General features: G+C 49.5%; 1 protein-coding gene across 1 annotated transcript in view; it reads right to left on the reverse strand.

The window, feature by feature from the left end:
• The window catches only part of FOCAD (focadhesin), a 231132-nt gene that overhangs the window by 147344 nt on the left and 66565 nt on the right, over window positions 1-17223 (reverse strand). The window lies entirely within an intron of this gene.

Genomic DNA, 17223 nt, shown 5'->3' on the forward strand with positions numbered 1-17223 from the left:
AGGGTTTCCTTCTGGTTTGTAACAGTGTCTCTACTGTTTGTGCTCTCCAGCAGTGCTTCTGTCTCCCACCGCTCCTGGCACAGTTCAGAGCTACTGAACTGACTGAGGAGGGATGACTCTAGGTCTGGTCAATTGCAGCCTCAGAGGAATTTGTTTGGGAAAGCTATGAAAAACTGAAAAGGAAATTTGGAATGGACATCCTATCTGTCATAATTATATGACTCCACTACCCTATAGTCTTTCATCATATATCTTACTCTCAACATTGCTGAGAGAGCCAGCTACTATTCTCCTTTCACAACTGGGAAACGAACACAAAGAAGCTATATGTCCTTAGTCATATATAGGGCACGTCTACACTGCAGGACTCAAGTTGAATTAAGCTACATAACTTCAGCTACATCAATTGTGTAGCTGAATTCGAAATAGCTTAATTTGGTTTTTGGCACTGTCTACACAGCAGGAAGTCAAAGGAAGAACATTCTTCCTTTGACTTCTCTTACTCCTCAAGAAATGAGGGTTACAGAAGTTAGAGTACGAAGTCCTCCCTCTTAAAAATGTTTTGAAATAATCGTTTGCTGTCTAGATGTGCTCTTTGTAATTTCGAAATAACGCTGCTGCATAGATGTGCCCATAGAAACACTGTGATGCAGGAGGAACTTTAATCCAAAACCTCCCAAGTCCAAAACAAGTGCCTTTACCACTGGACCATCCATCCCCTTTCTTGGAAGATGACTCTCTATCATCATTACAGTTCATGTTATTCATCCATAGTGGAGCCCCATCTAGTTGTTCATACAAGTCAGGACATTCAGTTACAGTAGTATACAAGTTCTGAAAGGTCAGTTTCCTCTGTCCCATCCTCACTCTGCAGAGGCCAGGAGAAGTTGACTTTCAGTACCAGCATCTGCATTAACTCATTAACTGATGAGTCTGATATCAACTCATTATCTGAGTGGTATGAACTGGAGAAGACTGTGTTCTGTGACAATTATGATCCTCACAGTAAATGATTTTTTTGTTAGTAATTGTTGAAATACTGCATTGTCTGAAGTGCTATGGAAAATATTTAGCACTTGCTAACATACCTATATAGATATAATTGACACAATCCTTTATTGCTATTTCCAGTTCAACTTTTTACACTTAAACAATTTCGCTATACACTGTGAGTTTAGAGAAACAATCTGCTTTGGTATAACAAACCCACAACCTAATTTAATGGATAAATAAATAAAGCAGCCTGGGTAACCATTGGAAATAAGTATTAACTCATTAGTTGAACAGTTTCAAAAAGCCAACATGAAGATTCATTAACTCTTAGTGCATATGAACATGCTTAGAAAGCATACAAATCTGTTGCCTAGCAACAGTGCATTTTACATCCTTCATCCCAGAAGATGCAGCCATTGGGTTAAGCCTCTCATTAGCAGCCATGCAAAAGGTTTCCAGGTTGGTTTATTTCGGGTTTCAATTATTATATTTGAAAAACATGTTCAAACACCCCGACAACCCCTCCTTTAAAAATAAATTTAAATACGCTATAAAGATGTAACTAACAAAAGCCACTTCTCCAAACCAACAGGATTTACATGCACAACACCTGCAATTTGGTCATTTATTTGTAACCTACAAAACAATTAGTCTCTACAAAAGCAGATGCTGTAATTGACTGGAGAGACTACAGAGGAAACAGAATCCATGATGCCTTCTTCCCTTTCTCCTTGTCTGAAATTTTTACATAGACTTTTCCCCAAGCAGTTCCTAATAAAAATATCTTAAGATTAGCTCAATAATAAAATTATACCCCACCAGAACAACACTTTACAAAGATTACAATCCACAATTTAAAAAAAAAATCAATTCTCAATTTAACAACCTCGTTGAAGAACCCTGAACTTGTGTTAATGTCTCACTTTCTTACCCTAAACACATATTGCATGAGAAAACTCACTGAAGTTAATCATGCAATATTAGAGAGTCAGATCCCCTCATCACCTCCAAACAAAAAGCAAATGGAACCGCAGTGAGGTGTTACAGGTTGTACCTCCGTAAACCAGGACAATCTGATCTGGCAACATCCATGTCCAGCAGGATCATGGCTATTCCTGGACCAGAAAGCCCATGGGCAGGCCCAGGGGCAGCAAGGATCCCCATGGCACAGCCAGGAGTCCTTAGCAGGCGGGCCAGCAGTGCAGCTGAAAGCCCTGTGGCAAGGGGGGCCAGCAACATGGCTGTGAACCCCATAGTGAGGCGGCGGTGTGACAGAAGCGGGAGGGGGAGGCAGAGGAGAGTGGATGGTGGCATATCTGGGAACCCTGCAGCACAACCTGGAGCCCTGTGGCAGATTTGGTTGGTGTCCAGCAAGCTAAGCCTGGACTGGCAGCTGGAAGCAAAGCTAGAGGTTGGGAAAGGCCATGGGGTTGGTGGAAGAGATCCCCTCTCATGGTCCAGAAAATCCTTTCGTTCGGGATCAATCTGATCCAAAGGGTGCTAGATCAGGAAGGTCCAACCTGTACTTCAAAAGTTTACAACAATGGATTCATAGAACTAGATTTTCCAGAGTTCACGCCTTTATGTTTCCCATTTAAACAAATTGGCAGCAGTTTCCAGTGAAAAGAAGAGGTTACTTACCTCGTAACTGTAGTTCTTCGAGATGTGTTACTCATGTCCATTCTGATTAAGTGTACGCACGCTGCGTGCACGGATTCCGGAGCTTTTTTCCCTTAGCAGTATCCATAGGGCCAGCAGGGAGCCCCCTGGAGTGGCGCCGGTATACCGGTGCATATTTACCCCTGCTGGCCCTCCCACCCCCTCAGTTCCTTCTTGCCGGCTCCTTCCGACACGGGGAGGTGGGTGGGATGCAGAATGGACATGAGCAACACATCTCGAAGAACTACAATTACGAGGTAAGTAACCTCTTCTTCTTCTTCGAGTGCTTGCTCATGTCCATTCTGATTAGGTGAGTCCCTAGCCGTGTCCCCCCTCCGGAGGCGGGGTCGGAAGGTGACTAACTACTATTTTATTATTCTGCAGAGCACAGAACTGCCGTCCCGACGGCAGCATCCTCCCTGGCCAGCTGAGTGATTGCATAATGCTCGGCAAAGGTGTGCACCAATGACCAGGTTGCTGCCCTACAGATTTCTAAGATCGGCACGCAGGCCAGGAACGCCGCCGACGTTGCCTGGGCTCTAGTGGAATGTGCTGGTATGCGCGGCGGTGGTCTACCCGCACCCTCGTAGCACAGTCGAATGCAGGAAGTAATCCACGAGGATATACGCTGCGCCGAGACTGGCTGATCACACATACTTTCCGCCACTGAAATAAACAATTGAGTTGACTTACGAAACTCTCGTGTCCCATCTATATAGAAAGCCAATGCCCTCCTAACGTCCAGGCAGTGCAGAGCCTGTTCCCTGGGCGACGCGTGTGGCTTGGGGTAAAACACTGGCAGGTAAATATCTTGGGACATGTGGAAGTGCGAGACCACCTTGGGAAGAAACCCTGGGTGTGGACACAACCTCACCTTATCTTTAAAAAACACTATGTAAGGTGGTTCTGAGGTGAGAGCCCTAAGCTCTGACACCCGTCTGGCCGAGGTAATGGCCACGAGGAAAGCTACCTTATAGGACAGATGTATCAAAGAGCATGAAGCCAAGGGCTCGAACGGGGGCTTCATAAGGGCAGTCAGGACCAGGTTAAGGTCCCAAGCCGGTACTGGAGGTCTCTCATATGGCATCATCCTGTCGACTCCCTTTAGAAATCTTTTAACCAAGGGATTGGCAAAGGTAGACCTTTGGCCCCCCCGGCATGGAAGGCCGCTATGGCCACCAGGTACACCCTTAGGGAGGCTGTGGCCAGGCCCTGTTTCCGCAGGTGGAGAAGGAATTCCCGGACAGTCGGAACTGCCCCTTCACCTGGAGCGAGCGTCCTGCCCTCCAGCCAGGAAGTAAACCTCTTCCACTTAGCCTCGTAAAGGGCTCTAGTGGACGGCTTTCTGCTTTCTAAGAGGACCTCCTGGACTGCTCTGGAGCAGGCTCGCTCCGTCACTGAGAGCCACTGAGAAGCCATGCTGCTAGGTGGAGAGATGGAAGGCTTGGGCGGAGCGCCACCCTGGCCTCGCAGCTCTGAGTGATTAGATCTGGCACTAGGGGTAGCCTGAGCGGGCCCTCCACAGTCAGATCCAGCAGGGTGGTGAACCAGTACTGTCGAGGCCATACTGGCGCTATCAGGATGATCCGGGCCCTGAACCTCTGCACTCTTGAGGAGTGTGTCGTGGATCAGAGGGAACGGGGGGGAAGGCATAGAGTGGGCCCCTGGGCCAGCTGACCTGCAGTGCATCTCCCCGAGAGCCCAGACCATGCCCCATGTACGAACAGAACTCCCTGCACTTGGCATTGCTCAGAGTTGCAAACAGGTCCAGGCGGGGAAACCCCCACCTTTGGAAGACCCGGTGAAGTACATCCCACCTTAGCACCCACTTGTGCGCCTGGATCGAATGGCTGAGCCTGTCTGCTAGCCCATTCTTGGTTCCCGGAAGGTGAGATGCCTCCAGGAAAATACCGTGGGCTATACACAGTTCCCATAGATCTAGGGCTTCCCGGCACAGGAGAGAGGAACGCGCCCCACCCTGCTTGTTGATATAGAACATGGCCGTAGTGTTGTCTGTCAGCACCGCCACCACTCTGTTCTGTAAGTGGGGAACGAACGCCCTGCAGGCCAACCTGACCGCCTGCAGCTTCTTGATATTTATATGGAGGTGAGCCTCCTCTGTTGGCCACGTACTTTGCGTCCTGAGGTTGCCCAGGTGAGCGCCCCATCCCACGTCCGAAGCGTCCGTGACCAGCTGCACTGACGGGGACGGCTTGGTGAATCGGACCCCCGCACACACCGTGCCCTCGTCCTTCCACCAGTCCAGCGAACGAAGTATGTCCTGAGGGATAGTCACTACCGCGTCTAGCGGCGACCTCAAGGGATTGTGCGTTACCTTGAGCCACCCCTGCAATGGGCGCATGCGCAACCTGGCGTGTTGGACCACGTAAGTGCCCGCCGCCATATGGCCTAGGAGCCTCATGCAGGTCCTCGCCGTCGTAGTCGGGAACTCCTGCAGCCCCACTACCAGAGGGCGAATGGTCATAAATCTGTCTCTCGGTAGGGACGCCTTGCCCAAAGGCGAGTCCAGATGGGCCCCCACAAAGTCTATGACTTGCGTGGGCTCTAGCAGTGATTTGGCCTCGTTTATGAGGAGGCCGAGACCCTTGAACAAAACCCTGGCCCTTGAGACATGATCCAACACCTGTTCTCGAGACTTGCCCCTTATGAGCCAGTCGTCCAGGTATGGGAACACTTGGACCCTGTGCTGCTGCAGAAACGCGGCTACCACCGTCATACATTTGGTAAAGACTCTCGGGGCTGTACACAGTCCAAAAGGGAGGACCGTAAACTGGAAGTGGTCCTGTCCCACCGTGAACCGTAGGAATTTTCTGTGACTTGGAAAAATTGAAATGTGGAAGTACGCATCCTTTAAATCGAGAGCAGTATACCAGTCCCCCTTTCTGAGCGATGGGATGATGCAGGCTAGCGTCACCATCCTGAACTTTGTCTTCCTTATAAAGGTGTTCAGGTTTTGGAGGTCTAGTATGGGACACATGCCCCCTTTCGCCTTGGGTACTAGGAAGTAGCGGGAGTAGAAACCCTTTCCCCTTACGTCTGGGGGCACTCTTTCTATGGCCCCTAGCGTCAACAGGTTGGACACCTTCTGCCGAAGGAGTGTCTCGTGAGAGGGGTCCCTGAAAAGGGAAGGGGATGGAGGGTGGGAGGCAGGGTAGGAAAGGAAGGGGATAGTATATCCCTGCTTCACCAGGTCTAAGACCCAACGGTCCGACATGATCTTTAATCATTCCTGGTAAAGGAGGGAAAGACGGTCCCCAAAGGGTGGACAGATAGGCGCTACTGGTACTCTGCTCTCTGGCATACCTTCAAAATGAGGGCTTAGTCTGGTGACCGGGTGACGGACCTGAGCCTCTCTTGGAGTCTGACTGAGGGCCCCTACGCCTGAGGAGGTCAGGGCGGCTATTGTTGCGGCCTCTCCTGCGACCCCTATCATTGTTTTGCCCCCTTCTAGGATATGGTCTAGTCTGGAAAGAGCGCCTCTGAGGTGCTGGGGTATCTATCCCTAGCGACTTCAGGGTCGCTCGAGTCCTTCAAGCTATGCAGCTTGGAATCAGTCTGCTCTGAAAACAAGGCTGGCCCCTCAAAATGCAGGTCCTGAATGGTGGTCTGCACCTCGGGTGGGATGCCAGACACCTGCAGCCAGGCACTACGCCTCCTAACAACCCCTGTGGCCATAGTGCGGGCTGCCGAATCAGCTGCGTCCAAGGCCGCCTGGAGAGAGGTACGCGCCACTGCTTGTCCCTCTTCCGTCAGGGCCCCGAATTCCTGGCGGGATTCGGGAGGAAGCTGGCTGGCAAATTTCTGCATAGATGCCCATGTGTTAAAAGCATAACGTCCCAGCATCAGTTGCTGGTTAGCTATACGCAGCTGGAGGCCCCCGGCGTAGGCCTTCCGGCCAAGTAGATCCAATCTCCTAGGCTCCTTCGCCTTCGGAGTAGGACCTGGAGGCCCTTGGCGCGCCTTCTGCCCAGCAGCCTGAACCACTATGGATCCCGGAGCCGGGTGGGTAAAAAGATGCTCATGCCCCTCCTGGGGTACATAGTACCTTCTCTCGACCCCCTTCTGGGTCGGCGCGATAGAAGCCGGCATCTGCCACAGAGTTTTAGACAGCTTATCCACCGTTTTATTCAGTGGGAGCGCCACTTGACCAGGGCCCGCTGCCGCTATGATGTCCACCATAGGATCTAGGTCCTCATGAATCTCCTCATGCTGGACCGCAAGATTGACTGCCAGCCTCCGGAGCAGCTCCTGGTGCGCCCTGGAGTCCATCGACGGGGGCTGGGGCGCGGGGTCGGCCAGGGCCTCGTCTGGTGAAGACGACGAGAACTCCCTTGAGGGAACTGCCTCTTCCTCAGCTATCTGTGCCCCTGGTTCCCCCCAGGCAGAGATGTCCACATAGGTTGAGCCCGGCTGGGACATAGCCCCCTGCCCCTGACCAATAACCGGGGGTCTTGGCATCGCCACCATAGACGAGCTGTCTCCAGGCAGGGGGGCTGTTAAGGGGGTGGCAGACGGAGTGCTACTCCTTCGGGACGACTCCGCTGCCGGCCCCATAGGGGGAGGCCCCTGGGCCTGGTGGTATGCCTAGGGCGTCCAGAAAGCCCACTGGGGTTGCCCCTGCCACTGCTGCTGGTCCACCGGCTCCCGGTGAGATGATCTGACCGATGAGTGGGACCTATGACGGGGCCGCGACCTATATGAAGACTTGGCCGATGCCACCGACACGGCCTCCAACTCCGAAGAGTACTCTGATGCTGACCAGGGAGGGGCCGATGAAGCCTGCACCCTTCGCTGGGCTGCCATGGCCGATGGCTTGCCCCTGTGCACCGCACACGGTGCCGGTGGGGGCATGAGTGGAGGTCCTTGCTGCGGCGGTACCGCGCCCAGCTGCATTTGATAGGCCGGTACATAACCCTCCGGTGCCAACATGTGCAGCGGCGCCGCACCCTGCTGCTGCGCTCCCAAGGTGTAAGCAGGGATCGGTGCTGGGAGAGGCATCAGCGTCGGTGCCATGTGGGGTGCCTGCTGCGGCACCGCAGATGGCACATAGTATGGTGCGGGGCCCTGCACCGTCCAGGGGGCCGTCTGCGGCACCGGACCCTGCACTGGTGCCGGTGCCGTCGGCGCCGCAAGCGCACTCGCTCCCGGTGCCGCTGCCGTCGGGAAGGGGCCCGGGGTTGGTGCCAATGTTCATCCCGGCTCCGGTGCCGGTGTTCTTCCCGGCACCGAGAAAATCTGCTGCTGGACGAGGCCTGCCCTTCGCCCAGAGGGTCCCACGACCCGGCCATAGCCTGCTGGGGGGCACTTAAGGCCGGTGCCGGCGCGGTCCACTCCTGCGGCACTGAGCCCTCCCCTTCATCCACAGCCACGTGAATGAGGTCCCGGGCTGCCTCAAAAGTTTCTGGGGTGGAGGGCCGACGGACCTCTCCTAGCCCCACAGGCTGCCCCGGGCTCTTGCCCCTGTCCGGGCTACACCTCTTTTTGGAGGACTTAGAAGAAAGGTGCCCCTCCTTAGGGTACACCTTCTGGGCACTCCTCTCTACCGAGCGTCCCCTCGAGCTCTTGGAGGCCCTCGGCACCGGGGACTGCGATCTGTGCCTCGGTGCCGTGCTGTCCGACGGGGGTGCTGCCGACGGTGTGCTGCGGGCAGAGTAAGGCCGCTCCTCGCTCTGATGCTGCAGTGCTGACTCCATTAGCAGGAGTTTCAGCCGGGAGTCCCTCTCCTTCTTGGTCCGGGGCTTAAAGCTCTTACAGATAGAGCAGCTTTCAGCTCCATGGGCCTCACCCAGACACTTTAGGCAGTCGGAGTGGGGATCTCGGCAGGGCATAGGTTTGGAGCAGGAAGCACAGGGTTTAAAGCCCTGGGGCCCTGGCATGCCCTCCCCTCATGGGAGGGTTCCATTGCTCCCCTCTCTAACTAAATATTTACAACACTTGACAACTACTTAACTAGATAAAAACTTCAACTAGAACTATAATACAACAGATAAGAAATAAGCTGCTAAGAGATAGCCTGAAGCATGCTCCAGCTACCCTCACGGGTGGTAAGAAGGAACTGAGGAGGTGGGAGGGCCAGCAGGGGTATAATATGCACCAGTATACCGGCACCACTCCAGGGGGCTCCCTGCTGGCCCTATGGATACTGCTAAGGGAAAAAAGCTCCGGAATCCGTGCACACAGCGCGCATACACCTAATCAGAACGGACATGAGCAAGCACTCGAAGAAGAACAACGAGAGCTGCTGGAGGCTGAGCAATCTGGCCACTTCATCTGGGTGCCTACATAAGTGGGGATTTTGATTAGTAGTTCTGAGCATGTAAGAGAATCTGGCCCACATATGCTCTATAAAACTGCATGTGTTTAAGTATCCTAATAAACTTGTAGCAAACATCGCTCCAAGAATCTGTCCACCGAATGCACTGTAACATACCCATTCTCCTAAGGCCATTATCTGGTATTTATATGAGCAACAGAATAGTGCCGTCAAATAGTGCCATCAAGTATTACTTAAGACACTTTTCAGAGAGCCAAATAAAGTTCACTGGATTTTTACACAGAACTTCTAGATGAATAAGGCGAACACACTGTGCTGTTAGTCATCTTCCCACCTCCGCCCCAAAATTTTTCCCTCTCCCAAAGACATAAGATAATGCATTTTCAGATTAATTTCCCAGAAGGGTGTCACTTACCACTAAAATATTTCATTCCAGCAGCTGAAACCCATAAAAGACTGAATGTCCTCTAGAGCCTCATAATCCCCTAATAATGGCAATAGATCTTGTATTACTATTCACAAGTGAACTCTCAGTCAGACCATTTAATTTTTTCCCCTTGCAGCACGGGTGGTTTCACACACAGTATAAAAACAGTTTTTGCACAACAAGACAATTCATCCAATTAAAAGGACTGTATAAAGTCTTTCATGAACAGCATGTGTCAATGTAACTCAGTAATGACTTGATTTAAGACAACCTGATCATATATGCACTGCTATTAATTCTTTGACCTTTTAAAAAGATTTCTGGACTTTTTTCCATAATGTTTCAGACTATTACTCTAACACTCTTCAGCTGGTAAAATAGCTAAAAACTGATCAAATACAATCACTCATCTTGAACAATAAAACAGGCTTTCAGGCTTCTGCACTAGGGCAGAGGGGAAACAAACAGAAAAAGCCAACACAAAAGTGATCCATAGGCTTCCCCATAGGTGGAGGGGAAGAGGGATGCTATGTGCAAAACCAAATTATTGCAAATATTTTTTACTAAGAAAATTTCTGTAATGCTCCATTAATTTATTATTGACACTACAGTTTTGTGTAAAAAAGATATTTAAAGACTGAAATAGAAGACTTGTTTTTGAGCCACTCATGAGGTAGAGTTAAAATAAATACAGAACCTATGGAAGAGATTAATGTAGCTGTAGCATAGACTTTACAAGCAATAAACATAGGATGCTACTCACAGCCTCTATGGGTGCGTCTACACAGCGACATTATTCCAAAATAACTATGCAAGTGTCTACACAGCAATTCCGTTATTTTGAATAATTTCAAAACAACAGGTGGCTTATTTCGTCCTTTGTAAACCTCATTCTATGAGGAATAACGCCTCTTCTGAAATAATTATTTTGGAACAGTGACTATGTAGACAGAGCGGCTGAAGTTACTTTGAAATAAGGGGCCACCAGTCCTTCCCACAATGCCTTGCTGGCCGCTCTGTCTACACTCAGCAAAACTCTGTAATACCCCTCCCCACCTTCCCCAGGAACCCTTAAAGCTGCAGCCTTAGGGGAAGGGCTTGTGTCAGACAGGAGGCCCTGACAGCCTTGAGCCACTCAAGAGCTGCCACTGCTTCCCCATGGGCCACAATGAGCCAGTCTGCTGCTCCCACCCAGCCCTCTACTGCTCCCAGGGTGCAGTCAGACAGCTCCCAAGCACTAGTCTAGGGATGCAAGAGATGTGCACCTTCCTGGTCCAGTGCGGAGATCCTGGCCCTTATTGAGGTTTGGGATGATGAGACCAACCTCCAGATCTGCACACTGGGGTCAGGAATGTCGATGTGTATGGCCTCATGGCTGAGAGCCTGGCCAACAAGGGGCACATCCGCACTTAGAAGCAAGTGCAGATCAAAGTGAAAGAGCTCTGCCAGGCATATGCTAGGGCCCAAGAGCACAGCTGCTGCTCCAGGGCAGAATCACACACCTGCCCCTACTATGAGGACCTGGATTGCATCCTAAGGGTGGGGGTGTCCCTTTCCCTCCCCAGTAGTGGACTCAGTGCTCAAGACACCTGTTGTCATTCTTCAGGGGCAGAGGTATAGACAGGGTGTTATGATCCCAAGGGCAATGGCAAAATTTGCACCCCCTTGCCACCACTGCCGCCGCGTAGCGAGGCCCTGAACATGGCGCATGGCTGAGCCCGACCCCGGGGGGGGGGGGGGGGAGAGCTTGTACTGCGTCTTCTCCCACCCCCTCCAGTTTGGGGCCAGGCCCCCACATGCACAAACCTGCTGGCAGAGATGGACGAGAGTCATACTGGGTGCGGAGAAGGCTCCAGCTGGGGGCAGCAGGCAGAGGAGGAGCAGGTGAGCAGAGAGATGACAGAGGGAGCGGAGGGGGGCTAAATTGGTGGCGCCCGGGGGCAGTTGCTCCCCACGGCCCCCTCTCGCTATGCCATTGCCCAGGAGGACAGAACCATTGAGGACGAGGAGGAGAAGAGGAGGAGCCGGAAGAGGCCAGCTCTGTGATCATACTGAGCCTAGAGCTGGTACCGCACGCCCTAGATGTGTCCCAGGCATCATATGAGGCCAGGGAAGTCCCATCAGATGAGTGCCATCACGCTCTCTGCACACAGAGGGTGGAACTGGTGGGCGAAGGGCTGGGACGTACTTCTCACTCGGACTTTGCCACCTGAGGGTTGATGCAGCAGCCTGCGCATGTGGGAGCACATATAGCGTCACTCCTGGGCACACAGCTGCAGCAGGCTGCACCAGAGGACCCTTGTGCTATTGGCCAGAGGGTGTCTGGAAAGGCCATGTTCATGACACCAGGGAGGTGGGACACCCTCCACAAGCCACCACTAGAAGACAGCTGGGGACATGCAGAAATATGAGCATGCACGCACACACACACACTCTCCGCAGTCCTATATATGGACATGCCTGCACTCTTGGAGCAGTGCGTTTGCCACTCACACAAACCTCCCCTGCAACACCCTATCCCCCTCTCCTCTAGCAGACAGGGATACAAATTCTCTCCCTGCGGGACACCACCATTGCCAAACCTGGCATGTACGTGGCACAGAGGGAAGCCTTGCCGCCCCATGGCCTCCCTCCCACCCCCAGGGGACCAGTCTGGCCAGCACCTTCACATGCCTCCTTAGACATAGGGAATAGTGAGGCTCCCCCCCTTGGACACCTGCATCCCTGCAGGCAAAGGCCCACTGGCTAGGGCGCACATGGCCTTCCTCCAAGCACATCGCCTTCATCTGAGCCGAGAACTGTCACTCTTGGCTCAGAGACGAGGGCTAGGCTCCAGGCACAGTGTCTCTTGGGATGACTGACTGTCTCTCTTTGTTTTCCACAGCTGGAGCAGCAGCTAGAGGGGGGCAATTGACACCACCCGGGGCAGCCTCCTGATCCCGAGGAACCGGGGACACTGGAGACACATGGAACAGGCACTGGAGACACATGGACGAGTTCCACAGGGAGCACCTTGTGGAATCCGATTCATGGAGCTGACTCTGGACTGCAGACTTCAGGAAGATATCCAGCTCCACTGCACCAAGAATCCTGTTGGGAGATGCTGAAGCAGGGCTGCACCACATGCGCAGCCATGCAATCCCTGTTGCCAGCATGCTGCCTGTGCCAGCTCCTGATCCTCCAGCTTTTTCCCCAACCATGCACCCAGGGATACCATGGCCCCCGCACCCGTGGCGGTGGGATCACTGGAGTCAGGTGCCACTCCCAGCCCCGAGACTCTCCTCACCTCTCCTTCCACTTTCAGCTCCCGCCTCCCTCCAAGGTTCTCAAGAATTTCAAAAGGTTCTCACAAAAGTTGGTGATTGGGCAATAAAATGACAAATGAATTTTAATGTTGATAAATGCAAACAATGCACATTGGAAAAAATAATCCCAACTATACATACAAATTGATGGAGACTAAACTAGCACTCAAGAGGAAGATCTTTGGAGTCTTTGTGGATCATTCTCTGAAAATATCCACTCAAAAAAGCACACAGAAAGTTAGGAATCATTTAAAAAGGGATAGAAAGTAAGACAGAGAATATCTTATTGCCTCTGTATAAACCCCTGGTAGCCCACATCTTGAATACTGCGTACAGATGTGGTTGCCTCATCTAAAAAAAGATAGCTTAGCATAGAAAAAGTTCAAAACAGGGAAACAAAATGATTAAGGGTTTGAAAGAGGTGCCACGTGGAGAGATTAAGAAGACTGGGACTTTTTGGCTTAGAAAAGAAGAGCCTAAGTAAAGGGAGAAGGGAGGATATGATAGAGGCTTATAAAATCATGACTGGTGTGGATAAAGTAAGGAAGGAAAAGTTATTTATTTTTTCCCATAACATAAGAACGAGGGGGTCACCAAATGAAATTAATAGGTAACAGGTTTAAAACGAACAAAAGGAAGTATTTTTCATGCAACCCATAGTCAAGCTGTAGAACTCCTTGCCAGATGATGTTGTGAAGATCAGGATTTTAAACGGGGTTCAAAGAAGAGCTAGATAAAGTCATGGACGATAGATCCATCAATGCTTATTAGCCAGGATGGCTAAAAATGGTATCCCTAGCCATTGTCAGAGGCCGGGAATGGGTGACAGGGGAAGGATCACTTTTTGATTACCTGTTCTATTCATTCCCTCTGAGGCACCTGGCATTGGCAACTGTTGGAGGTCAGGATACTGGCTTAGATGAATCTTTGGTCTGACCCAGTATGGCCGTTCTTATGATCTTACATTGTTATATGTCTGATAAGAAAAAGGTTGAACTAATATTTCCATGTTACCTGGGCAGTATATTTGAGGCCCAATGCTGTTAAATTTGTAAAAAAAAACAAACAAAGCCTGTTTAAAAATGAGGAACAATAGCCTAAACTTTAAAAAAAGAAAGTTTCATAAAAATGCTAGGAAAATTAGAAACAAAGGAAAATCTCAATTAAAAAAATTAAAAATTATATACATATCCTCCAAACCCATGTATATATACAGCCCCACTGCCAACTATCTCACAAAAAAAAGCCATAAGCACACAGAACATTGAAAAAAGGAGAGGAAAAAATGAGTAGCAGAAGTTCAATTGGCAACACAGTGCAAGTAGCATGATGGCCCTGACCAAATAAAGCACTCTCATAATCCCAATAAATTCCGTCCAACTAAAGCTTCAGTGGATCAGGTCCAGAGCACTCAGCACTAGGGATATAAAATCCCATTTAACTGGTTAACCAGTTAAAGGTGAAGTTTAATCTGTTAACCAATTCCCAACTACACTGCAGTACTCCCCTGACATCACCCTGCCATGGCCAGGCTGCAGCGGCTCCCTGCCACAGACAGGAGCTTCTCCAGCCCAGACAGAGCAGCTCCTGTCTATGCCTCCACCTGGCCCAACATCGACAGAGGCTGTTCTGGACATTCAGAACAGCCCCTACCTGTGATGAGTCTGGGACGCTGTGGACAGGAACAGCTCCAGACGTCTGGAGCAGCCCCAGCCTGTGATACACCTGGATCAGCATGGACAGAGGCTGATCTGAATGCCTGAGTAGCCTTTGTCCATGATGGGCCCCTGGTAAGTGTGATGTTAACTGGTTAACCTTTCACATTCTAACCCAGCACCTTAAAACAAACAACAAAACAAAAATAAAACCAAAAAAAACCCAATCTCACACTCCTTATTCACACATTGCCAACTCCTGCTCTAAAGAGTGGGCAATCTAGCACTTCGAAGAGAAGTCCATTTAATAAACAGGCAAATAAAACTGGTCTTCTGTTACAGGACTGTCTCAAACTTTTAAGGATTCTCCCTTGCTGTCCAACAAATGGCCACCCAGCTTCTTAACGGATGAAAGGAGATGAGACAAAGTTGGTGTATCAGTGGCACTTAGCAATAGTATTGGAGAAGAGCCTGTTTTTCCCTAGTGGCACATCTTCCCATATCTGGCCCACTTGCCAAATTGAAGTTAAAGCATGCTCTGCTTCCTGGCTCACCACAGAGCCTCAGCCTAGGCTCTCTGATTGCTCTCCACAGGGACTGCACCAGTCTTAACCCAGATTCTCCAAAATGAACTACTGTGAGCAGGATTTTCCCAGTTGTCAGTGGGAATGTGGTTTTCAGGACAAGAAGAAATGGGCCTAAAGTGCAGCAAGGGAGGTTTAGATTGGACATTAGGAAAAAGTTCCTAACAGGGTGGTTAAACACTGGAATAAACTGCCTATTAGGTTGTGGCCTGAAGATATTTAAGAGCAAGTTGGATAGACATCTATCAGGATGATCTTGATAGTGCTTGGTCCTGCCATGAGGGCAGGGGATTGGACTTGATGACCTCTTGAGGTCCCTTCCAGTTCTAGTATTCTATTACTCTTGTGGCCTTGCTGACCTTCTTCTGCATCACAGGCAGCTCTCAAGTTGGCAATAGAGCTCAATTTGGGGAAACTATCTTGAGGCTGCACTCCACACTCCCAACCACCAAAGCCTGCAAAAGGACAGCATAGTCTGCAGAGACTGAAGAAGGTTCTCTCAAAGATCTCATTATTGGTCATTTGTTGATACTAAGCAACTCCAAGGATGGAGAGTGAAACTGCTCATTCCCTGCTCCCGCTTGAGGTATACAACCCACCTTTCACAAATATGAAAGAAGGTTCTAAGGGCACAAGCCTGATAAACAGACATCTTTGTGTTCAGGGTCAGCAATTTATTATTATGAAGACACGAGGTAAATTTGCCCAAGTTAACTTAAGCTTTGCTGATTTGGGCATCAAGTTCCCTATCTAAATTAAGTGAACTGGTAAGAATTAAGCTGAGACAGCATGAGTGACCCATTTTGTCCAAAATAAATATGAATATTTTATAATCTACTGTATTATCTTAGTCATACGTCTATAAATAAGTCAGGGACACTTAACTATCTAGTGTTAGGATTGCTAAATTGTAGAGCCCAGTACCTATCTTTGTCTTTCAATATATATAGATATACGGATCCCATGAAAAACATGGCTTGAATTTAGAGGGAGTGTGAAAAATCTGCCTTGAATTTAGAAAGAGTGAAGCAGACAAAAAAGATAGCATAGACTATTCAGGTAAATTTGTAATCTAAGTCTACAGACATCAAGAGATTCTGAGACCAGCATGGCAACCACAGGGAGGCTTTGATTTATCAGGTCATGAGATGCCAGAAATGGCTTAATAGACTTTTCTCAATTTTCTTGCATTGTATTCTTTATATATATATATATATATATATATATATATATATATATATACACACACGGTAAGACCACAAATATAGGTCCTCTCTCCAAACTTGTACATCTTACAACTAAAAAAAGAAGAGAAAAACAATGTAAGAGAGATATACATTCACTTTTTTGTAATGGCTGAACCTTTTTCTAATAAAAGTTTTAAAAGCTACACAGGAATATGCTTAAAACTATTTTGGGCTTACTCACCAGAAAATTCACACAGACAACCTAAAATCATATACCTGTACTACTACTTTGCTCTTCCATAACAGTTCCTATTAAAAGTCTCACAATGTTTCACAAAATTAGTTAATCCTTTCCACTCCCGCTGAGTTATTAGCTCCCTTTTACAGACTAGAAAAAGTACAGCAGTTCTAGTTCGTACAGAAAGTCAACGACAGAGCCAGGAATAGAAGATATATCTTCCACTTCCCCATAATATGCTCGAAATAGTAAACCAAGTGAAAACAGACATTAATTCTCCATTCTGTCACACCCATGTTAGACAAGCATAATATTACTTTCAACGCAGTTACACATTAATAACTAAATACTTATATAGCCTCAATGATTCAACACTTCCGATGGACAAAATCAATACTGTCACTATTGTGAACAGAGCTGGCCTAAGGTACGGGCCAACCAGGCTACCACCCGGGGCGCCCCATGGGGCTGTCAGGCCTGGCAGGGGCGGCACATGATCTGGGCACCTAGGGGCGGGGCCATGCATGCGCCACGCACCGGGGGCAGGGCTACGCATGCACCGTGCACTGGGTGCAGGACCATGCATGCGCTGGGCATCTGGGGGCGGGTGACGCCACGTGCCCGGGGGCGGAACCACACATGCGTCGCACTCCCGGGGGTGGCGCCGCACTCTCAGGGTGCACGAATGGCTCAGGCCGGCCCTGACTGTGCAGCTATCAGAATGAAAAAAATCACAACTCTCAAAATTCTTTCATTCTTGAAATGAGTGCTATTTTTTTAAATAACTATCCCTTATGTTATTGCAAACCATGCCCTGAAAAACATTCTGAAAAAAAAAATTAATAATTCTTAATTCACTGCACAGCAGTAAAATATTTCT

This window comes from Pelodiscus sinensis, chromosome 6 (genome assembly GCF_052426305.1).
Source record: "Pelodiscus sinensis isolate ZL-2025 chromosome 6, ASM5242630v1, whole genome shotgun sequence".
Lineage (NCBI taxonomy): Eukaryota > Metazoa > Chordata > Testudines > Trionychidae > Pelodiscus > Pelodiscus sinensis.